The 23,528-nt window shown below is 51.3% G+C and overlaps 2 long non-coding RNA genes across 3 annotated transcripts; both read right to left on the reverse strand.

Moving 5' to 3' along the window:
* Window positions 1-62: 62 nt before the first annotated feature.
* On the reverse strand, window positions 63-19,081 carry LOC144335976 (uncharacterized). 2 transcript variants are annotated; one of them, XR_013407327.1, is made up of 3 exons: window positions 18,768-19,081; window positions 13,913-14,163; window positions 63-147 (listed from the first exon to the last, which is right to left on the reverse strand). It is a non-coding gene; the product is annotated as an uncharacterized LOC144335976 (long non-coding RNA). The 2 variants fall into 2 exon arrangements; XR_013407326.1 differs by lacking the exon at window positions 63-147 and adding an exon at window positions 12,775-13,088.
* On the reverse strand, window positions 3,525-7,942 carry LOC144335980 (uncharacterized). Its single transcript, XR_013407331.1, has 3 exons — window positions 7,720-7,942; window positions 6,995-7,244; window positions 3,525-6,897 (listed from the first exon to the last, which is right to left on the reverse strand). It is a non-coding gene; the product is annotated as an uncharacterized LOC144335980 (long non-coding RNA).
* Window positions 19,082-23,528: the final 4,447 nt, after the last annotated feature.

The raw sequence follows: 23,528 nt of genomic DNA on the forward strand, positions 1-23,528 counted from the left end.
TCTTCCTGTGGCATCCAGAGCTCGCCCAGGGTGGAGGGCAGATGGCCGGGGTCCCCGGGCTCTGCTCCGTGTCAGTTGGGGCACATGGGGCGCTAGGCCTGCGGAGCTGGGTGCTGTCTGCTTCAAGCCGCCCAAAGGAAGTCCCTGCTGATGGCAGAGACCCAGGGTCTCTTAGCTGCCCCAGAGCTGTGACTGCAGGGACCCTGACAAGCAGTGGCGAACTCAGTCACGTTCACCTCAGGCTGGCCTCTGCCTACCTCCAGCTGGCTGTGACAGTGGCAGCGTGAGGCCAGAGAACACAAATCCATTTTGATAAGAGCCTGAGCCACATCATGAGAAAATGAGCCAGTGTTTACTGCCTCAGGCACTGGGCTGAGAGTTTGTCCCATGCTTGAGTTGTCATTTCATGCACTCAGCTACCCTAGCAGGTAAGTGCTGTTGTATTAATATTTCCACTTTACAGCAAGAGGCACAGAGAGTTCAAGTAACTTGCCCAAGGTCACACAGCTTGTAAGCAGAGAGGTGAGATTTGCTATAAAATGGGGATCATTTTCAAGTCGTGGTGAGGAGCAAATGGCTGGATAGAGTGACAGCCTGGCATGGTGACCCTGCATGCATGGTCTTTGCTCCAGGCTTTTTGTTTTTTTGAGACGGAGTCTCGCTCTGTCACCTAGGCTGGAGTGCAGTGGCATAATCATACCTCACTGCAACCTCCGCCTCCTGGGTTCAAGCAATTCTCCTGCCTCAGCCTCCTGAGTAGCTGGGACTACAGGTGCCCGCTACCACCCGGCTAATTTTTGTATTTAATAGAGACAGGGTTTCACCATGTTGGCCAGGCTGGTCTCAAACTCCTGACCTCAGGTGATCCACCCGCCTCAGCCTCCCAAAGTTCTGGGATTGCAAGCATGAGCTACCGTACCCAGCCTTCGCTCCCGGTTTTATGTGATCCTATATTTGAGTCGCTGCACAATCAGGGCCTTCCTTCCAGCCAAGAGTTCTCCACTGGGGCAGTTTTGTTCCCTGGAGGACAGCTGGCACTGTTTTGGATTGTTGTGACTTGAGGCAGGGGTAGCATGCTATTAGCCTCCAGTGGGGTAGAGTCCAAGGATGCTGGCAGCATCCTCCAGTGCACAGGACAGCCCCACGACACAGGAAGATCTGGCCTGGAGCGTCAGCAGCGCCAAGCTTGACACACCCTGTTCCAGGCCAGTGGTTCTCAAATTTTGGCATGCATCAGAGTCGCCTGATTCCCGAGCTTACTGAAACACAGGTTGCCGGGCCCCACCTGCAGAGCGTCTGATTCAGCAGGTCTGGGGTTGGACCCTGGGATTTGAGTCTTTAATAAGCTCCAGGTGGGTGGGAGGATTGCTTGAGCCCAGGAGTTTGAGACCAGCCTGGGCAACATAATGAGACCTTGTTTCTACCAAAAAAAAAAAAAAAAAAAAAGAAAAAGAAAAGAAAGCCAAGGTTGGTGGTGTTCCCAGCTACTCAGGAGGCTGAGGTGGGAGGATGGCTTGAGCCTAGGAGTTTGAGGCTGCAGTGAGCCATGATTGTGCCACTGCACTGTAGCCTGGGCAACAGAGCAAGACCTTATCTCAAAAAAAAAAAAAAAAAAAAAAAGCCAGGCATGGTGGCTCACACCTGTAATCCCAGCACTTGGGAGCCCGATGCTTGACTTGGAGACCAGCCTGGATAACACAGACCTCATCTGTCTAAACAAAAACAAAAACAAACAAAAAAAACTCTGGGTGCTGCTGCTGCTACAGGGGGCAAGGGCCCACACTTTGAGAACAGCTGGTCTAGACCAAGCAGGTTCTAGAAGGTATTTCAAACATGAGAGTACCAATAACTCGATGCCAGTTTTTAATTAACAGTCACTATGGCCATTTCCTTGTTCCAGCATGTAATGCCAGGTAAGAGTCCTCATACAACCAAATCTGCTCAAGCTACGCCATCAGAATTCCTCCTGTCCCCTCATTTTACAGATGGAGGCCCAAAGAGACCAGAGGCCTGGTCCATATCGTGCAGCTGGAGGAAAAGCCCAGATCTCAGTCCCTCTCTGTCTCTGCTTCTGTCCCTCTCTGCTATGCTGCTTAAAAGAGGCTGAGAAAAAGATAGCTGAGCCAGGCATTTTCCATGGTCTTGTCCAGCAGGAGGGGGGTAGCGCTCAGAAACCTGGCCAAGGCCTTCTTTTAGGAACTGAACCTAGTTAGAAAACAAACAAACAAACAAAAGCCAGGTACGGTGGCTCACGCCTGTTTTCTCAGCATTTTGGGAGGCCAAAGTGGGAGAATCTGAGGTAGAAGGATCACTTAAGCCCAGGAGTTCAAGCAACATGGCAAGAACCCATCTCTACAAAAATTGTTATTATTTTTATTTTTTTGAGATGGAGTCTCACTCTGTCACCCAGGCTGGAGTACAGTGGTGGGATCTCGGCTCGCTGCAACCTCCGCCTCCTGGGTTTGAGCAATTCTCCTGCCTCAGCCTCCCGAGTAGCTGAGATTGCTAGGATTACAGGCACCTGCCACCACGCCCAGCTAATTTTTTGTATTTTTAGTAGAGACAGGGTTTTGCCATGTTAACCAGACTGGTTTCGAACTACTGACCTTAGGTGATCCACCCGCCTCGGCCTCCCAAAGTGCTGGAATTACAGGCATGACCCACTGCACCCAGCCTACAAAAATTATTTAAAAATTAGCTAGTGTGGTGGCAAGTGCCTGTGGTCCCAGCTACTCGGAGGCTGAAGTGGGAGGATCCCTTGATCACTTGAGCCCAGGAGGTCCAGGCTACAGTGAACTGTGATTGTGCTGCACCACTGCACTCTAGCCTAAGTGACAGTGAGACCCTGTCTCAAAAAAAAAAAAAAAAAAAAAAAATTTTTTTTTTGAGCAGTTTTATGTTCACAGCAAAGTTGGGTGGAAAGTACAGAGATTTCCCATATGCCACCTCCCCCACATACACAGGCCAGCCCCACCATCCACATCCCCTACCAGAGTGGTCCATGCGTTCCAATCTATGAGCCCACACTGACATCATCAACCAAACACAGTTCACCTTGCAGCTCACTCCTGGTGCTGTGTATTCTACGTGTTTTGACAAATCTTGAATGAGATGTATCCACTATTACGGCACCATACAGAGTGGTTCCATTGCCCTAAAAGTCCTCTGTGCTCCCCTATACATCCCTCCCTCCTTCTAACCCTGGAAAACCACTGATCTTACAACCGTTTCCACAGCTTTACCTTTTCCAGATCATCAGGTAGTTGGAGCCCTTACAGTCTTCTTAGATTACAGCCTTCTCAGATTGGCTCCTTTCCCCTAGTAACATGCATCTAAGATTCCTCCGCATCTTCTCATGGCTTGATGCCTCATTTCCATTTAGCTGTGAATAATATTCCATTGTCTGGATGCATCACAGTTTGTTTACAGATTCACCTACTGCAGGACATCTTGGTTGCCTCCAAGCTTTGGCAGTTCTGAATAAAGCTGCTATAAACGTTCACGTCCAAGTTTTTGAGTGGAATCCATTTTCTTTTCTATTTTCTTTTTTGCTTATAACAATCATAGTCATTTGTTTTGCTCACAGATCTGCAATTTGGGCAGGGCTTGGTGGAGGTAATTTGTCTCTGCTTCACGTGGCATCAGCTGAGGTGGCTCGCCCGGAGGCTGGAGAATCACTTCCAGGACAGCTCACTCGTGGCTGACAAGTTGGTGCTGTCAGCTGGGGAGCTCAGCAGGGGATTTGGGCTGGGGCCCATGGTTCCCATCCACGTGGGCCTTTCCCAGGACTCTTGTGCTTCCTTGCAGCATGGTGGCTGGGTTCCCAGAGTGAACGTCCCAGGAGAACAAGATGGAAGTGAAAGGCATTTTTTTTTCTTTTAACTAGCCTTGGAAGCCACACGCTGTCGATGCTGGCATTCTCTATTGGTGGAGGGAGTCACAAAGCCCCTCCTGCTACAGTTCGTGAGGAGGAAACATAGATGCCACCTCTCAATGGGAGGGGTGTCAAAGTCACAGTAGAAGAAGCGCTTGTGGAATGGGATATAGTGTTGCCTCTATCTTTGGAAAATATCATCTGCCAAAGATGCATCTTGGTCTTCCAGCATTTCTGGACTCTTGCCCTCATCTGGTCCAAGATGGCTCCCTTCTAAGGCCTCATTCCATCCAACGAAAGAGAAAAAGGAGAGGGGGGGAGTCAGCTCATGCCAATTCTGATTGTGCTGCATTGGCCAGAGCTTAGTCACGTGGCCATACCTAGGTTTACCGGTTTATTGTAAAGGATTTTGCAGAGGATACAGATGAAGAGATGTGTAGGGCGAGGTATGAGGGGGGCGGAGGACATGGAACTTCCATGCCCTCCCTGGATGGCCACCTTCCAGGAACCTCCACATGTGCAGCTGTCCAGAAGCTCCTGGACACAATTTCCAACTAATTCAGGTAAATGCCAAGGAACACGATTGCTGGATCATATGGTAAAAGTACGTTTAGCTTTGTAAGAAACTGCTAAGCTGTCTTCCAAAATGGCTGCAGCATTTTGTATTACCAGCCCTGAATGAGAATTCCTGTTGTTCCACAGCCTCATCAGCATTTGGGGTTGTTAGTGTTTTGGATTTGGGCCATTCTGATAGATGTGCAGTGGTATCTCATTGCTGTTTTAATTTGCATTTCCCTGATAACATATGATGTGACATATATATTTATTTGCCATCTGTGTATCATCTTTGGCGAGGTGTCTGTTCAGGTCTTTTGCCCATTTTTTAATTGAGTTGTTTTCTTATTGCTGAGTTTTAATAGGTCTTTATATATCAGCCTACTTTTGAATCCTGTCTGAACTTTTAAATGAAGCTGGAGGGGCTGGCTGGCAGTAGAGGGAGAGAAGTTGAGAATTAGAACGAATTTGCAGCCCCGGATGTCAGTGCCAGGCAGAGCTGCGGCTCCCATGCCTGCCTCTGAAGTTGGCCACGCCTCCTTCAGCCCTGGCCCAACTCTGAACAGTGGAGGGAAGGGCAGGCACGAGCTGGCCTCAGCACCACCCTGCCAGGTGACCACCCCTCCCCACGCACAGGTGAGGAAACAGGTGTGATGAAGTCCCTCAGCCTGTGGACTCACCTGAGGAGCGAATTAAGCCAAAAACCAAAATATCTAGGCAGGGCCAGGCACGGTGGCTCACGCCCACAATCCCAGCACTTTAGGAGGCCGAGGCGGGCAGATCACTTGAGGTCAGGAGTTCGAGACCAGCCTGACCAACATGGTGAAACCCTGTCTCTACTAAAAATACAAAAATTAGCTGGGCATGGTGGTGCACGCCTGTAATCCCAGCTACTTGGGAGGCTGAGGCAGGAGAATCACTTGAGCCTAGGAGGTGGAGGTTGAGACTCCATCTCAAAAAAAAAAAAAAAAAATTTCTTAGAGTCAGGGTCTCACTCTGTCACCCAGGCTGGAGCTCTCAAACTTCTGGGCTCAAGCAATCTTCCCACTTCAGCTTCCTGAGTAGCTGGGGCCACAGGCGAGTGTCACCAAACCTGGCTAATTTTTTTTTTATAGAGATGGGTGGTGGAGGGGGGGTCTCACTATGTTGCGTAGACTTGTGTCAAACTCCTAGGCTCAAGCGATCCTCCCACCTCGGCCTACCCAAGTGCTGGGATTACAGGCGTGAGCCACCGCACCCAGCTAGGCATCCGAGTTTCATAAAGCACTCCTCTGTGTGTCTAATGTGGTTCTGCTGTGAACCACTGCACTCACCCATCATACCTGGCTAGCTCCTCTGCAGCCCTCGTGGCTTTGCCCTCCAAGGAGTTGCGTACCAACTCGGGGAGGCCTCATTTGAAGCCTTGGCCTCCAGCCCCAGCACGTGGGCTGACGCAACTTCTCTTGCAGCCCAGGGTCCACTAGGCTGAGCCCAGTGGAGGAAAAGGCGGGGGGATCCAGCTGGACCTGGGGGCAAAGGATGCAAACAGGCCTCGGTGGCTCCAAGACAGTCCTGAAGTTCAAGGGCACGAGAAATAACATGAGTGGGAGGCTGGTAACGAGTTCCATCCCCCAGAGCCAGGAAAGCTGGAGGGCAGCAGAGGGGACAGGGTCCCAGCTCCCAGCAGGCCTGTAGGAGGCCAGCTGCCTGTGGAGGTCCAGGAGGCAGTCCCTACCCTGGGTTCTTCTCTTGGCAGCCAAGGCACCCTCTTAACTGAGCCTGGCGGGGCTGGAGGCCGAGCAGCTAGACCTGGTGGACCTGCCTTCCCTGTGCTCTGGCCCTGCGGCTGCCCCAACTCCCTCGGCTGACTTAGAAGGCTCCCAAAGACTCCGTATGTTCCCTAACCCCACCTTCCCACACCCTCCCCTGGGGAAGATCTGACCTCTGGGGGTCAAGAGCAGTTTGGGGTCTCAAAAAAGAGGTCCGCAGGGTTTAGGTTTATCCACCCCTTTCTGCCTGACCGCACTGGCTCCTCCATGTATTGGCCTAGCACTCTCTAAAAGGGATCAATGCATTCCCTTAATGGGGACGGGGTCCTCTTTTCAGGACTGTGCTAGGGAGAGGCTGCCCTGCTCCTCCTTGGCTGTGCAGGCGCAGACCCCGCCACCCCATCCCGACAAGCCCGGCTCAGAAGGGAAGATGGGGTGAAAGCCCTGTCACAGTCCTCGCAACAGCACCGAGCTCCTCGCCGGGCTGGCACCCGGCACCCAACCTGCTGCTGCAGAACTTCCTCTTAGTTTGCACTTCAGCTTCCTCCTCTGTAGAATAAGGGACATCATCCTGGGACACAGGTGTTGAGGACTAAAGGAGGTAAGGCAGGTAAGATTCCAGGTGCTGCCACTGAGATGAGGTGGCTGTTGATGACTGCAAGGCACTCAGCTGCTCTCGGGAGCCGCACTGTCTCCAGGGGCAAGGAGCTGCCGCCCCTCCTGGCAGGAGAGCACAGTAAGGCTCAAGTGGTCCCCGGTTCCCAGCCTGCTGCCACCCAAGATTAGAAACCCCAAACCTGGGGGGCCTTCTCCTCACCGCGGCTGCTGGAGGGGTGGCTGTCCTCGGGCAGAACAACGCAGAAGATGCTGTGGGTTGAATTATGTTCCCCCGCAAAAGATGCATTGAAGGCACCCCTGGTGCCTGTGAATAGGATCTTACTTGGAAATAGGGTGTTTCCAGATGTTCATCAATTTGAGAGGAGGCCAGACTGGATTAGCACGGGTCCTAAGCCCGATGACTGGTGTCCTTATCAGAAGAGGACCCAGGGACACACAGGGAGAAATCCCTGTGAAGACAGAGGCAGAGATCAGAGCCATGCAGCTGCCCCAGCAAATACTAAGGGCTGCTGGTGACTGCCGGAAGCTGGGAGGGCAAAGAAGGACCCTTCTCTAGCGCCTTCAGAGGGAACACGGCCCTGCTGGCACCCTGATGCTGGACTTCGGGCCTCCAGAACTGTGAGGAAATAGGCTCCTGTGGTTTTAAGCCACAGCTGTGGTAAGTTATTATAACAGCCCAGGGAGGCACATACAGAAGGGTCAGACTTCTGCCTTTGAAGATAATAACAGAGGCCGAGCTACGCGTCCTGACTCAGGAGTTAAACGGCCCCCCGGTCAGGCTGCTGGCTCCAGTGTGCAGCCCGCTTTATCTTTTCTCAGAAAAGCAAAGTGTTTGCTGAAGAAAAGCCTCGAAGGAAAAAGAACGCAGCCCCCCAGGGATCCAGACCAGTCCCCCCGCCCCAAATAAACACCCACAACACAGACCTTCAGGGCACCTGGGGTGCAGAATCCAGGCGCTTATAGCAGGAGACGGGGGTGGTCCTCAAGCTGGACTTTTCAGGTTGATTCTGTGCTCCTCTGGGACTGGCCCCCCTCACTCGAGTCAGCCTGAGATCATCTCCGGGTCTCAGCTAAAAATAGTCCAGGCTCCGATGTCTGCATATATTTGAATATTGGGCTCAAGAGACCATGATTCTGGGGAAACGGTGCAGCTGGTTCCCCCTGATGTTGGGGCGTGAAGCCAACAAAGCACTTTCTCCCCATTCAACTCTCACCTCTCACAGCTGCCCAGGCCTGACCACCAGCCGCCTCTTCCTTAGAGAACCTTTGCCGGGGGTCTTCTCCAGCCTGGGGCCCCATGGAGTAGCCCAGAGCTGGGTGGGATTTGGCTTTTGGAGTGCTGGGAGAGTTTCAGGCTGGGGTCTCAGCCCTGGGAGGGCTCCTTGGGCCCACAGAAGATACCCCTGGCCCCCATGGCTCCCCCAGCCCCATGCTGGTGCCCACCCGATCCTTGGACCTCTGAAGGTGGAGGGTGGGTAGAGACTATGAATCCCCCAGCCTTGTCTCAAGCCAGATTTAGACACCCTCACTTTCCCCTCTCTTTTCCCTCTCCCCATCACCATCCGTTCAGCAAACATTCTCCCAGGAGCAGTGCTTGGTAAGGCACTAGGCCTGGAGGGTACAGTCTCCTGTCTAGTGGCTGAGTCCCGAGCCCCTGTGTCCAGGGCTGGGACCTGCTGGGGACTTAAGCCGGCTTCTTGAATCTGCTGGTGCCTGGTTTTCATCAGTTCTGGAGACTGCTCTGCCAGTATCTCCAATCTTCCTTTTCCCAATGACAGACCCCCCCTCCATCTGCCGGTGCTGGGGATGGGTGTTTTTCTCTGTCCTTCCACAGAGGCCGCAGTCCTGAAGGGGCCTGGCTTTCCGCAGGGGTCTCGATTCTGCGTGTCCATCCCCAAGGCCACACCTCTCATCTCCATAGAGGAGTCAGAGTCCAAGCCCTGGACCCCAGGACCGGGAAGCCTCGGCCCGCGCAGGCCACACTCACGCGGCCACCATCTGGTTTTCAGCTCCTGGTTCACTCTGGCCCTTGGGCTTCCCCTCCTTGCAAGCTCATCTCTGCCTTAAGCTGGATGTGGTTGCTTGTGGTGGTTCCTTTCCTTTTCTTTGCATTTTCCTTTCCTTTCTCTTCTTTCTTTTCCTTTCTCTTCTTCTCCGCTTCTCTCCCCTCTGCTTTTCTTCTCTTCTCTTGACTGAGTCTCGTGCTCTGTCACCCAGGCTGGAGTGCAGTGGCGCGATCCTGGATCACTACAACCTCTACCTCCTGGGTTCAAGCAATTCTCCCGCCTCAGCCTCTCACGTAGCTGGAGTTACAGGCGCCCACCACTCCTGGCTATTTTTCTGTATTTTTAGTAGAGATAGGGTTTCGCCATGCTGGCCAGGCTGATCTCGCACTCCTGACCTCAAGTGATCTTGGCCTTGGCCTCCCAAAGTGCTAGGGTGACAGAGCCACCGCGCCCGGCCGGTTTCTTTTATTTTCTGGTGTTTCATAAAGAAAGGCTGCCCAGTTCCCGTGCCTGACATAGGACGAAGTTGTCAACCTTCCCAGAGGTGCTTTCATGTAAAGAGTGACTTCTCTCCTGGGATATAATAAAGAACGTAGGCCATGGAGTCAGACAGCCCCGGGGTCAAACCCTGTTTTGGGCCCCCATCACTAGCTGTGACCCACAGAGTTTACCTCTCTGAAATTTTGTTCCATCACCTGGTTAAATACCACTGTGTTGGAAACAAATGGCCACAAATTTAGTGGCATAAAATAACACAATATATCTTACAGTCCTGAACATCAGAAGTCTGGAACGGCCCTCACTGGGCTAAAATCAATGTGTCAGCAGGGCTGCCTGCATCCCTCTTGGAGGCTGTAGCAGAATCAATTTTCTTCCTCTTCTGTTTTCTAGAGGCTGCCTGCACTCCCTGGTTCTTGATTCCTTCCTGCATCTTTAGAACCAGCAATGACCAGTCAAGTCCTTCCTGTATATCTCATCCCTCTGATGCTGACTCTCCTGCCTCCCTCTTTTTTTTTTTTTTTTTTTTTTGGAGAGAGGGTCTCATTCTGTTGCCCAGGTTGGAGTGCACTGGTGTGAGCACAGCTTACTGCAGCCTCAACTTCCTAGGCTCAAGTGATCCTCCCACCTTAGCCTCCCAGGTAGCTGGGACTATAGGTATGTGCCTCCATGCCCAGCTAATTGTTATATTTTTAGTAGAAATGGGGTTTTGTTGTGTTGCCCAGACTGGTCTCGAACTCCTGAGCTCAAGCGATCTGGCCACCTTGGCCTCCCAAAGTGCTGGGATTACAGGCATAAGCCACTGCACCAGGCCTTCAAATGTTAATCTCATCCAGAAACACTCTCAGAGAAACACCCAGAATGTTTGACCAGTACCTGAGTACCCCATGGCCCAGTCAAGCTGACAGATAAAATTACTCACCATGACCTCCTTTCAGGGAAGGAGTAAATCTCATCACACACACAAAGGTGCTGGGGTCAGCTCCCATGAGCTGCCAGAGATGGTTGTTAGATTTTCAGGAATTTTGCAAGCCAGTTGTTAAATTGTTAGTATCTCCAGACTGGCCAGGGTGGGAGTATTACACCATGGAAACTGGCAAGCGCTAGAAATCAGGACTTGTTATTTCTTATTTGCATTTTTCCTTGTTCTAGATTTTGTATATAAAGATCATTGTGATCCCTTATACACAGCTTTCCTTGGGGCATATATACACACACACACACACACACACCCCTATATATATACACACACCTATATCTATCTATATATATATACCTATATCTATATACCTATATATCTATATATATACCTATATCTATCTATCTATCTATCTATCTATCTATCTATCTATCTATCCATCCATATATTTTTTTGAGACCGAGTCTTACTCTTTTGCCCAGGCTGGAGTGCAGTGGTGTGATCTTGGCTCACTGCAGCCTCCGCCTTCTGGGTTCAAGCGATTCTCTTGCCTCAGCCTCCCTAGTAGCTGGGATTACAGGCACCTGCCACCACACCCGCTAATTTTTGTATTTTTAGTAGAGACGGGGTTTCAGCATGTTGGCCAGGCTGGTCTCCAACTCCTGACCTCAAGTGATCCGCCCATCTCGGCCTCCCAAAGTGCTGACTTTGGGGTATAATTTATCACCATTCTTCCCGAGATTAGTTAAGTAATGTGCATCAAAGCCTTAAAAACACATGTCCTATGATCAGGTAATTTCACCTTTAGAAATGTCAGTGAGGGGCCGGGCGTGGTGGCTCAAACCTGTAATCCCAGCACTTTGGGAGGCCGAGGCAGGCGGATCTCGAAGTCAGGAGATCGAGACCATCCTGGCTAACACGGTGAAACCCCGTCTCTACTAAAAAAATACAAAAAACCAGCCAGGCAAGGTGGCGGGCGCCTGTAGTCCCAGCTACTCGGGAGGCGGAGGCAGGAGAGTGGCGTAAACCTGGGAGGCGGAGCTTGCAATGAGCTGAGATCTGGCCACTGCACTCCAGCCTGGGCGACGGAGCAAGACTCTGTCTCAAAAAAAAAAAAAAAAAAAAAAAAGAAATGTCACCGAGGTAAGTGAATGAGGGTATGGGTAGATATTTATGCAAAAGCCTGTTCATCAGATTTGTTTAGAATAATGAAAAGTGGGGAATGGCCCAGTAGTGAGGAGCTGGTAAGTGAAGGGACCTGTACGCCCCTACAGTGGAATATTACAGAACCATGAATAATGAATTGGTAGGCCAGGTGCAGTGGCCTGTAATCCCAGCACTTTGGGAGATCGAGGTGGGAGGATCACTTGAGCTCAGGAGTTCGAGACCAGCTTGGGCAACATGGCGAAACCCCATCTCTACAAACAAAATTACAAAAATTAGGCAGGTGTGGTGGTGCTGCGCCTGTAGTCCCAGGTACTTAGGAGGCTGAGGTGGGAAGATCACTTGAGCCTGGGAGGTTGAGGCTGCAGTGAGCCGAGATCGCGCCCCTGCACTCCAGCCTGGGTAACAGAGCGAGACCCCGTCTCAAAAGAAAAAAAGAAGAAGAAAGAAATGTTGGATGATTGTTTTGTTTCTGGAGAGCGAGCTTACCAGTTCACCACTGACCACACGTGTCAGGTGCCTTGGCTGGTGGTAATGGTAATTCTCTTCTCTTCCCCACTTTGCCGAAGACAGAAGTCTTCATTATCCAGTGAAAGAGCTTCCCAAAGGTGAAGTGCCACCCTGGTGGAAGGTATTTTTGTCTGGTGTGGCCCATGGCTCCTCTAGGCCCTCCTTTCCCTCAGCCCTGCCCCACGCTCTGGAAGCCCCGCCTCAGTCCAGGGTCTCCTGCACCCCAGCCCGGGGCCAGGCGAGCTGGTTGAAGCCAGCACAGGCAGCTCCTCTGAGCCTGCTCATCGAGGATTTGACAGTCAACGTGTGACTTGCGGTCTGAGAGTGGCCCTGCCTCCCCTTGCCACTACTTAAGAAAATAATTCATAATAATTAATGAATAAACTGGGTTTATTGAGAGCCATTTACCACAAAAGGCCTCAGGGTACACTGCACTCAAGCATAATTAAAAGTGGCATCTTTTAAACGTCAATTTGAAATGGAACACTGGCTTGGTTGCCCAGTACAGTCTGGGCCTCTCTCTGATTCCACCTTTGCAGATGGAGCCTGAGATGATGGGAGGAGGAGAGGAGGTTGGTCCTGAGGGTGAGGGTACAGCCAGAAACCGTGGGGAGGACCTGGAGGAGTGTGGTCCCAAAAATCAGAGTGGGTCTTCAGTCTGAGAGGGCTGGTGCAGCCATGGCCACCAGCAGGGAGGGAACAGGATGGCCTGGAAGCAGGTGACCGTTTGCTACAGAGGGAGAGGATGAAATCCCTGGTGCCAAACTCAGGCCACTTGGCCCCTGCATGCCAGCTGAGTCTAAAGGGAACAGGTTTCCCCAATTAGGCCCAGTGCCCTGTGCTCCTTCCCTGGCCAGGGAAGGTGATTCATTCATTCATTCATTCATTCATCAAGAGTTTATTGAGAACCTGCTGCCTGCAAGCACCACACTCTGGAGCTACAGCTGTGCACCAAAGAAGGCGCCCGCTCTTGGGGAGCTTATAATGCAGTTGGCAGAAGACAGACAATAAACAAATATTTAATACATGTCATAGAGAAACTCATAGCAAGAGGGCGAGGGAGTGTGGAAGGTGGGAAGGTAGTCCTGGGTTTCTAGGGAGATCTCAAGGACATGACATTTGGGCAGGAAGTGAGGGAGTGAGCTAAAGGGACGAGGTACCTGTTCCAGGTAGCAGGAACAGCCTGTGCAAAGGCCCTGAGGCAGGTGCAAGATGGAGGAAAGAGGCTAGCGTGGGTGGAGCAGAGCAGGGAGGGTAGAGTGAGGATCAGACCCATTCTCTGTAAGAGTTGCTGAACTCCAGCCCTGTGGGTGGCCCTGGACCTGACCCTCGAGATATAGTGGTAAACATAGCCATCCTCATCCTCAAAAAGCTCAGCATCTATAGGGAGGGCCCCACCATGGAGAGGCGCTTAGATGGGTGGTAGTGAGGTATGCGGCTCCTGGGGGCTTCTGATTGGCCAGGTGGGAGCACTGACCTGAAAAGCCTGGCCAGGCGTGGTGGCTCACGCCTATAATCCTAGCACTTTGGGAGGCCGAGGCGGGTGGATCACCTAAGGTCAGGAGGTTGAGACCAGCCTGACCAACACGGAGAAACCCTGTCTCTACTGAAAATACAAAATTAGCCGGCTTGGTGGCACAAGCCTGTAATCCCAGCTACTTGAGAGGCTGAGGCAGGAGAATCACTTGACCCAGGAGGCAGAGGTTGCAGTGAGCCGAAATTGCGCCATTGCACTCCAGCCTGGGCAATAAGAGCAAAACTCCATCTCAAAAACAAACAAACAAACAAAAGCCTGGGCATCCCGACTTACACAAGGGATAAGCCTGGAGAGCCTTCCCTCCACATCTCTTACCTCTCAGGAGCCCCCAGGGTGGGCCTGGGAAGCAGCCTCACCTTAGAAGCTGTATCCCACTCACTTCCCATCTCTTTCCCACCGGCTTCTCTCCCTGCTGCCCTGGCTGTGGAGACCCCCTTAGAAACCACTGCTGCCCCCAACCCACAACATGAGTCTGGGACTCACCATTGACTCCGGATAATGATTGGGTCCTTCCCTCCTCCTGGGGGAAATATGCGCGGACCCCTCGCGGAAGCGAGCTGTCTTCAGCCTCGAGCACGTGGACCGTCTGCAGGTGCACTGCTCCATGTCCCTTGCTGGGAAACCCTATTCACTGGCTCTTGATCTTTCTGTAAAATCAGGGGACACTTATCCCTTGGTATCCCAAATAAGGCTAACGAAAGCTCCACGAGGGTGACATGGTGGAACCCCAATTCCTGCCAGGATCGAGAGAGGTAGTAATCGGGATTAGAAGGGTGTCCACACCTGCAAGAACAATCTCCCGGCTGTCCCTGAGAGTCCAGGCTGTGGGCTGCAGACCAAACCTTTCTGCTTCTTCTCATCAGTCAGCCTGTTCCAGGGCCCAGAACAGATGCCATGTTTGAGGAATCCCACTTTCGGGCAAGGCTGGATGCAGGGCAGGGAACACCTGGATGTGAGGTGGCCTGGCACTGGATAGGAATACAGGAAAAGCAAAGACCAGGCATGGTGGCTCACGCCTGTAATCCCAACACTTGGGAGGCCAAGGCGGGTGGATCACCTGAGGTCAGGAGTTTGAAACCAGCTGGTCAACATGGTGAAATCCCATTTGTACTGAAAACAAACAAATATTAGCCAGGCGTGGTGGCACAGGCCTGTAGTCCCAGCTACTTGGGAGGCTGAGGCAGGAGAATCACTTGAACCTGGGAGGCAGAAGTTGCAGTGAGCCAAGATTGTACCACTGCACTCCAGCCTGGGCAACAGAGCGAGACTCCTTCTCAAAAAAAATAAAAAATAAAAAATAAAAAAAGAATACAGGAAAAGCAAAGCCTCTTTGACCAGGTTCCTGCCTCTTGGTATCCTGCAATTTCCCTGATGAAAGAAACAAAGCCCAGGAAGTAGTGGTGTCAGCCCTAATTTCAGAAGCTTTCAAACTGCTGTCTTGGCTGTTGGGCTTGTAGGGGTGAAGCTTCTCTGAAAATCAGTTGACCAAAGGCAGATTAATTAATAGGAGAAACGGCGTTCACAATTTGTTGTAATGTGCACAGCATGGGGGAATTGTAGAATGATCACCCGGTAACTTGGTGGCTTACAGATACTTATATACCTTTTTTTTTCTTCAATTTTGAGACGAGTTTCACTCTTGTCCCCCAGGCTGGAGTGCAATGGTGCGATCTCGGCTCACTGCAACCTCCGCCTCCTGGGTTCAAGCGATTCTCCTGCCTCAGCCTCCCAAGTAGCTGGGATTACAGGCACCTGCCACCACGCCCGGCTAATTTTTTTGTATTTTTAGTAGAGACGGGGTTTTGCCATGCTGGCCAGGCTGGTCTCGAACTCCTGACCTCAGGTGATCCGCCCGCCTCGGCCTCCCAAAGTGCCGGGATTATAGGCGTGAGCTACCGCATCCAGCACAGATACTTACGGACTTTTCGTCATAGGGGAAAGGAAGGTGGGAAAATGGGGATGATTTCAAGAGGGATGTTTTAAGAGGGTAAATGATTTTCAGGGGGATTCTGTGGGCTTGGAGAACATATAATGGCCTGGGTCAGAGTCTGTTGGGCCCACAGAGCAGTGTGACAAGTCTGCTTAGGTGTGTTGACAGACTGCAGTCTTTCTTCCTGCAATATGAGTTAGTAATGAAAACTCGGGGAAGTGGCTGGGTGTGGTGGCTCACCCTTATAATCCCAGTACTTTGGGAGGCCAAGGCAGGCAGATCATTTGAGGTCAGGTGTTTGAGACCAACCTGACCAACATGGTGAAACCCTGTCTCTACTAAAAATACAAAAATTAGCCAGGTGTGGTGGTGGGTGCCTGTAGGCCCAGCTACTTGGGAGGCTGAGGCAGGAGAATTGCTTGAACCTGGGAGGCGGAGGTTGCAATGGCTGAGATGGCGTCACTGCACTTCAGCCTGGGCAACAGAGTGAGACTCTGTCTCGAAAACAGCAACAACAACAACAACAACAAAAAAAACACCTCAGGGAAGGCAGTTGCATCCTTCTTTAGCAGGTCTGGTATCTGGGTAGATAAGGAAACTTCACAGAACAGCTTCATCCTGTGCTCTGAGAGAGACAGAGGACTGCAGAGGCGGTCAGGGAGACCTTGAGGCCACCTCATGTCAAAGCACCATGTTTTGGGGTATCAGTTTCTGGGTCCTGAAAAGGTCTTTGTTTCCCCCCACCCATGTATCCATCCATCCATTAAAAAGTAATTACTGCATGCATATCCTGAGCCAAATACTGTGTTTAAGCTCCCAGGACATAGCTCTTTGTCCCCTCTGCCCCTCGAGAGGGATGGCTCACTTGAAAGTTTAATGCTACAGTGGAATTATAATTATGAAAAACCACACACTGCAATTCGGGTTTAGGATGAAAGTATTAATTTCCTGGTTTTAATTATTCAATAGAAATTAATGAAAATTCAAGAGGAATCTCCAAGGAGCTTCTCTAACTAGCAGAGGTGGGGTGGATCGAGGAGAGGAGAGTAGAGTGGAAGAGAGTGGGGCAAGCCAGAGGCTGAGGACCCTGCACCTCTGCCCAACGCTGCTCATCTGGGAGCTTTCCCAGGGCGAAGGGGCGAGCCTGCTGCAGGAACCAAGCCTCAAACCAAGACTCAGGGTTTGCTCATTCATTTGGGAGACTGGGGCTGGGGTATGTGTTGAGTTCCATCCCTGCCAGGATGATGCCAGACAGTGGAGAGATGAAGACCCAGCCCTGCCCTCAGAGAGTTCCTGGGTCATTGCAGGGAGACAGACCACACCTGTAGGCTCTGAGCTAAGCCCTGGAGTTCTGGAAATGCCAAGCCAGGCTGCTGGGATGAGGTGGGAGGTGAGGACAGGAAAGGCTCCCCTGAGAAGATGACTGGCAGAGTTCTGAGGGTCTCTCCCTCCTGGGTGAACTGAGAAGCCGCCCTCTGAACAGAGGCAAGGCAATATTTTAAAGTACTGGTGACCATAATGTGTCATTTGTCCTCACTTTAAAAGAATCCAAATTCAGAGCGCACCCTCTCTCTCTCTCTCTCTCTCTCTCTCTCTCTCTCTCTCTCTCTCTCATCCACCCCTAAGGGCTAGGAGGGTGGAAGATAAAATTCTGAGGGTGGGACGGCTCTGAGCCTTGGAGAATGGGAGATAGTTTCACTAAATGTCACTTCCCCAGAAAGGAAGAGGATTGGAGCTTGAGGGCAGATGATTCGGAGGATGGGGGAACCTGTGTCCCAGTTCTAGCAGTCTCCCTACAAGGTGACAGGTCCTGAAAAGGGATGGCTGAAAAGGCCGTGATGATCCCAGGAGCTCTGGCCTCAGAAGCCCTGGCAAGGGGTCCCCACACCCAAGCTCAGTGCCAAGGAGGAAGCTTTGGATGGAATGCAATTGATTCCTGCCTCATGGCCAGTTTTGCATCTATTTGTAAATTCATTTCCTGACTGTCTACTGAGGTATGCTCTTTGAATTCTCCTTTGAACTTGGTTGTGGCACCTTGCAGGCTCCCTCATGAATTAATGAGTTAAATAAAATCATGGTCATTTGTTTGTTCTATCTGATGGAGCCATGATATTCCTTTATAAAAAGTATTCTCTAGCAATGCCTTATAGTCCTCGTAGTGAGAACTACTACAGGCCCCCACGCTAAGAGGAAGAACACAGACACTTGAAGTAGCTTGCCCAAGGTCACACAGCGAGGTGGGGTGGGGCCAGGATTTGGATGCAGCAATCTGGTTCAAAGTCCTTAAAGAGCACTTGAGTTCTGTTATCTGTCAGTCCCCCAAGTAACCCCACAAAATAGGTACTTTATTTTTAGAGACAGATCTCACTCCATTGCCCTGGCTAGAGTACAGTGGTCCGATAACAGCTCACTGCAGCCTCAACCAGGAGGTTGAGGAGCTCAAGTGGCCCTCCCACTTCAGCCTCCTCAGTAGCTGGGACTACAGGTGCACACTACGAGGCCCAACTAATCTTTTTACTTTTTGTAGAGTCGGGATCTTGCTCTGTTGCCCAGGCTGATCTCGAACTCCTGACCTCAAGCAACCCTCCTGCCTTAGCCTCCCAAAGTGCTGGGACTACAGGCATGAGCCACTCCGCCAGGCAAAATAGGTACATTATTTATGCTCAAGAACAGCAGCACAGAGGTCAAGTAATTCATCCTCTCTCTCACGGTAAGTGGTTGTTTCTATAGTAGGATCACTGTACACTGTGTGGTGGATTTGATATCTGCACTGAGGGAAAGCGCTGATAGAATATTAACAAAAATCGTGACTAGCATCTATTGAGCACTTTCTCTCTTTTTTTTTTTAGTTTTGCTGGTCGCCCAGGCTGGAGTGCAATGGTGCCATCTCGGCTCACTGCCACCTCCGCCTCCCAGGTTCAAGCGATTCTTCTGCCTCAGCCTCCTGAGTAACTGGGACTACAGGCGTGCGCCACCACGCCCGGCTAATGTTTTGTATTTTTGGTAGAGACAAGAGTTCACCATGTTGGCCAGGCTGGTCTCGAACTCCTGACCTCAGGCGATCCTCCCGCCTTGGCCTCCTAAAGTGTTGGGATTACAGGCGTGAGCCACCGCGCCTGGCCCCTACTGAGCACTTCCTAAGTTCCAGATACTGCGGGCAAGTCTATACCCAGATCATCTCATTTACTCCTAAGTCCCTACAAGGTAGGTAATTTCATTGGCCTATGTTACAGATAGAAAGACTTTGAGGCACCCAGAGGGTGAGCGGCTTGAGGTTTTCTTTCTCTCTGGGTGTATCTGAAGCTGAGCTCTGCGGGCGGACGTGGCCCGTAGCCGTCTGCCCTAAGAACTGGCCTGGACCCCCCAGACACCACCCTTCCCCTCCCGAGGCCCCCCAGCCGCACTTACACCCTGAAGGCGGATCCCTTGACTCCCGAGAGGCTGGCGGTGGAGTGCGCGGCAGGACCGCAGCGCTCATCTCTCCAGCTGGGCTGGGCTTTGGGGACCTCGGCCTTGAAAATCTGCTAATTACCGGTGGGGGCGGAGCCGCGTCTCCAGGGTCTCGGGGAGGGCGTCGGGGGTCAGGGATTGCAGGTGCCCGCAGCCGGCCTCGGTGGTTTACCAGGCACCCGTCACGCTAATTGAAATGTGCCAAATAGCTCCCCGGCGCGGGTTCGAGCCGAGCAGCGGGCCCCGGGTCACCTGCGGTGTTGATGAGGTATGAAAGAGGCAAAAGCGCCGGAGCGGCAGCTTCATTTGCAAGGGAAATGACTTGACGAGGCCCTTCATTTGCAGTCTTTCCGCCCAGAGGTTCTGATTAGCTGCGGAGGAAAAACCCTCCTGTTTTATGCATAAGGAGCTCTGCCTGGAGACCCTCGGCTGCTCACCCGCCCCGGCTCTGCCTTCTCCTCCTCCCACGTCGGGAAGGAGAGGGGTCCCCAGAGGGCAGGATCCGAGGCTGAAGCCCAAGACCAAACCTTGGTGATGAAAACGAAATTTCTTGAAGCAAGGCTGCCATAAAGTGGAGTGAGACTCATCGGTGAGGAGGGGGACTGTGCGATCTCCATCCGGGGTCTTCAGGGCAACTGCATGAGCTCAGCCTGCTGAGAGCCTGGCAGGCAGCGGGAGCTCCCCTGGGGTTCCGGCCTCTACACCCAGCGGCTCTGTGCAGCAATTCCTGCCCGGAGAACCTAGTACCCCCTTCCAGCCCCTCCTGGTGCCACACCTCTGCACCAAGACCCCTCCCTACCTCCTTGGTCTCTGGCGCTGACTTCCTCTAGGAAAGGGGAGACAGTGGGCTAGATGCTTTTGCAAATATTTTCTCTACAATCTCCAATCTTTGTGACAATTAACCTTAAAAGTTAGATCTTACATCCATTTCCTTTCCTGTCACCTGCACCCCCTCCCCCTTCCCTGGACTCCCCGAATTTTTTTTTTTTTTTTTTTTTTTTTTTACCACCACCTCCCAACCCACATTCTTCGCAGCTGCGTCTGCCAGGCTGCCGGCTCTGTGAGCCAGCTGTAAATGTGATTAATGCTGAAGGAAGCGCTGCTGGCTGCAAGGACGCATCCCTGGCTGGGGCACAGCGCTGGGTCAAGTGGCCAGCTGGGGCCAGGCAGGTGAAGGATTAATCCAGAATCTTGACCAACAATCAGGTGGCTGTTTTCCCCAGACAATGGTTCTGAAGGGGGCAGTGCCCAAGGTTCACCCTTGAAAACTCCCAAGGGTCGTAACCCAGTGGCATTGGGAGCACCTTGGCTAGGGGCCTCTTGAGCCTGAACCCAGGTTTTGGGGCCTGGTTGCCCCTTAGGGTTATTAGATATGAGTTCTACATTTATTTTCCAAGAATTAGTACGGCAGTGTGTTTAATTCTTTGCCTTCTACTTTTAAACTTACTGTCTCGTAAAGCAACCTTTTTTGATTGCCTGCTCCACCCTGATTCATTCTGATCACCTGCTCCACCCTGACTCCTTCTGATCACCTACTCCACCCTAACTCATTTAATCACTTGCTCCACCCTAACTCATTCAGATTACCTGCTCTGCCCTGACTCCTGCCAAAGCACTCACCCCATCATTCTCTTTAAATTAGCCAGTTGGAATTAGTTTAGCCTGTGCAGTCTAACCCTAGCCAATAGGGGAACCACACAGCAGCAGGGGCCACGTGCGTCAGGGATAAGAGCCCCTTCCCCTCCCTTGTCCAAGGGTGCGCTTACCATTGCTCCATCTGTAAGGGCCACCCTTCTATGGAAGTAACTTCCATAGCCTTGCTGAGAATTAAAAAAGAAAATTTTATATTCGAGTGCTATTCCTTCTACAGCACTGAAACTTACACAGGGCCATGCCAGGGTGTGGCAGAGGTGGAAGTCCTGTCGCTGTCTATAGCTCACGCTGGCATGAGCACATTTCAGACCCAGTTAAAGTCTGGCTCTGTCGCTGACCAGCTGGGTGGTTTGGGCAAGTTCCTTCACCGTCGAGCCTCAGTTTTCTTATCAGAAGAATGGGGACGCAAGTCCCTATCTTTAAGGGTTATGGGGAATTGGAGTTGATGTATTTGACCATGGTAGTCCTTCAGTACACAGTGGCTGTCACTTCAAATACTCTTCATGATACCAATGGGCCTGAAGAGGTCCCCGAATGCCGGTGGGACCTCAACCCCAGCTCTTGACACCATTTCAAGAAGGAATTCAAGGATGAGTCAGAAAACAGTGAAAGTATGGAGATTTATTGCAAAACAGTGCACAAGAAAGGGGAGAGCAGCGTTCTCAAGAGAGGATGGCGCAGTGGGTTTGGGGTTTCATCTTTATGGGGTTCTTCAGCCAAGGGATGGGATGTTCATGAAAGTTCCTGGAAAAAGGTGGACATTTCTCAGAATTATGGTGCCACTCATTTTTACACCAAATACAGGTGGTCTTGGAACTGTCCTGGCGCTGGCAGGTGTGTGATTTAGGATGTTAATGAGCGTATAATGAGATCCTAGGAGGAACCCGGGTCAAATACAGCACCATGGTGGGTCCACACACCCTGGTTTCCAGGGTTTTATCAGCCCATACCCTCTAGTCATGTGAAACTGTTATAGGAAAGTGGTCTCAGTCCAGACCCCAAGAGAGGGTTCTTGGATCTTGTGCAAGAAAGAATTCAGGGCGAGTCTGTAGAATAAAGTGAAAGCAAGTTTATTGCGAAAGTAAAGGAATAATAGAATGGCTACTCTATAGACGGGGCTGCTGGTTGCCCATTTTTATGGGTATTTCTTGATTATATGGTAAACAAGGGGTGGATTATTCATGTCTCCCCTTTTTAGACCATACAGGGTAACCTCCTGATGTTGCCATGGCGTTTGTAAACTGTCATGGTGCTGGTGGGAGTGTAGCAGGGAGGACAACCAGAGGTCACTCTCGTCGCCATCTTGGTTTTGGTTTGGACCAGCTTCTTTACTGCAACCTGTTTTATCAGCAAGGTCTTTATGACCTGTATCTTGTGCTGACCTCTTATCTCATCCTGTGACTAGCCCAGTAGGCCTCAGCCTGTTTTTACCCAGCCCCTATTCAAGATGGAGTTGCTCTGGTTCCAAGGCTTCTGACAAAACAGCGCCTGGAATTTTTTAATTATCCTGTGACCCACCCTGTATTTATTCGTGTCTCATTCGGGTGGTGTTACCGGCAGCCCAGGGGAGGGAATGCAGGAAGAGCTCTGCCTTAGGCTCAGCTTGAAGAAGTCTCAGCTCCCTCCATCTCCTACAGCTGTCAGAGCAAGAGGTGGCCCCAGGCGAGGCTCTAGCTGAGGCCCATTAATGGCATGGAAGACGGGAAGGGGCAGGATGCAGCCCCATACCTGTCCCAGGCTGGGTCAGATGATTCCCAAGGCTGCCTCTCTTGGGGGAGGCTCCTGGAGGAAGCCTGGTGTGTGCAATTTTCCTGGAACACAAATGTGGCTGGGGATTTTGGAAGCAGCCCCACGGGTACATCTCCCCTGCTGCTTGGCAGGTACTTGGCTAATTTCACTTTGAGTGGGTGGGGGTTAGAATTCTGCCTCCACTTTTTACCTGCCATGTGATTTGGAGCAAGTTACTTAATTTTTATACATCTCAGTTTTAAATTGTAATATGGGGATAAAAACAATGAGAAATAAAAAAGACAAAGCATGTGAACTACAGAGCCTCACGTGTTACAAGCATCCATAAATGTCCAATTTTATTTGTGTTATGGGAGCCTCTATTTCATGGCAAGCCCCGATTCAATCTGAGCCAAAGCTTCCGTTTCGAAGGCTGTGCATATGTGTATCTTCCAAGCTCCCCTCCGCCCCTGGCCTCAAAATGCAAATGTAATAGACTAAAAAGAATAAACCCACAACACCAAGACAGGGGTGGGGGGGTCACCAATCCCTGGGAGACAGTGGATGGGAGGTGTTGCTTGCTACACAGGTAGAGAGTGCTGCAGCTCAGGATAGAACTGCAGAGAGAGGGGGCAGTGACCAGACAGAGCCCCCGAGACTCGGGGCTCAGAGGCAAGAGATTCTGTAGAGCAAAAGGTGCTTGCTGAGGACAGGGGAGTCATTGACAGTCTGTTTATGAAACAACTGCACACGTAGCAGTTCACCCTCTCCCACCCTCTGTGCATTTCACTCAATGACATCCTGGAAGGCTCCTCGCTTAAGAACTGCTGGGGAAAGCTAAGGCCTCTGAACCGCAAGGCTGCCAAATATGAGTGTGTCCCTGTGAAGATACTGATGTTCCAGAGAAAATCCCTGCCCGTCCCGCACGTAGGCCCCCACCCCAGCCTACACAGGAGGGGATGGGGAGGCCAATTTACTCCATAGCAGAGGAAACACCAGCCTACAACCCCGTCCTTCCCTCTTGCATGTGAATGAGCCATGAAGGATCCCCAGGCATTTGAAGAAGACCATCCATGCAAAGGAGAAAAAGCAGGAAAGCAACAAAAATGCTGGCCCAGAGGAAGCAGAAATAATTCACGGAACAGAAGATAGCATTTAACCCTCTAATGAATATACTCAGGGAGACTGCAGAATATATTCCATCCATTAGAGAGCTCAGTTTTCTTGGGATAAGAAAACCCCAGAGAACCATCAAAGAGCTCCTGAGATGAACAAATATGCTTGCTAAAATGAAAAGTTCAATAGAAGGACTGGAAAATACACAATCTCAAAATGCAA

The sequence above is a fragment of the Macaca mulatta genome, chromosome 16, assembly GCF_049350105.2.
Source record: "Macaca mulatta isolate MMU2019108-1 chromosome 16, T2T-MMU8v2.0, whole genome shotgun sequence".
NCBI classification, from domain to species: Eukaryota; Metazoa; Chordata; class Mammalia; order Primates; family Cercopithecidae; genus Macaca; species Macaca mulatta.